This window comes from Chrysochloris asiatica, unplaced genomic scaffold (assembly GCF_000296735.1).
Source record: "Chrysochloris asiatica unplaced genomic scaffold, ChrAsi1.0 scaffold00001, whole genome shotgun sequence".
NCBI classification, from domain to species: Eukaryota; Metazoa; Chordata; class Mammalia; order Afrosoricida; family Chrysochloridae; genus Chrysochloris; species Chrysochloris asiatica.
Genome location: NW_006408519.1, coordinates 12,232,597 through 12,233,229, shown reverse-complemented (window position 1 = coordinate 12,233,229; position 633 = coordinate 12,232,597). Strand labels below are relative to the sequence as shown.

Sequence of the window (633 nt, the reverse complement as noted above, 5' to 3'; positions counted from 1 at the left end):
TAAGGAGGGTCTCATCCTCTCGATCTGTCTCAGAATATCCTGAGCCAGCTGTTAAAAAACCCCAAGCATCCCCATCTCCTATCCAGTCTCAGTCACCCTCTACAAACTGGTCACCAGTGGTACCAGTCAAAAAGGCTAAAAGTCCAACACCAACTCTATCACCAGCAAGGAACTCAGACCAAGAAGGAGGTGGAAAGAAAAAGAAGGATAAGAAGCACAAAAAACATAAGAAGGAGAAGGCTGCTCCTTCAGCCATTGCGGCTCCCACAACCACATCAGCAGAGGAAGAGCCTGAGGCAGAGCCAGAACCTAAGAAGGAAACTGAAAGTGAAGCTGAAGACAACCTGGATGACTTTGAAAAGCACCTATGTGAAAAGGCCCTGGGATCAATGAGGCAGCCTCAAGTGTCCCCACAGTCTTAGATGGAATTGTTAGGATGTAAATTTTATTTGATTTGTACTCAATTCAATTTCAAAATTGCTGGAAAAAATGTGTTTGAGCTTTAGACTATAACATTTGTTGTAATAATTGCTAGGTTGAAGTTCACCATGTAAAAAAAAGGAGGCATGGATTTACATTGCAAAAGGTATCCACGGTGTATTAGTGACATTTTTTTTCATTGACAGCTGACAT

General features: G+C 42.2%; 1 pseudogene; it reads left to right on the top strand.

The window, feature by feature from the left end:
* LOC102820293 overlaps positions 1-422 on the top strand; it is a 10,212-nt pseudogene extending 9,790 nt beyond the window's left edge.
* The last annotated feature ends 211 nt before the right edge of the window (positions 423-633 follow it).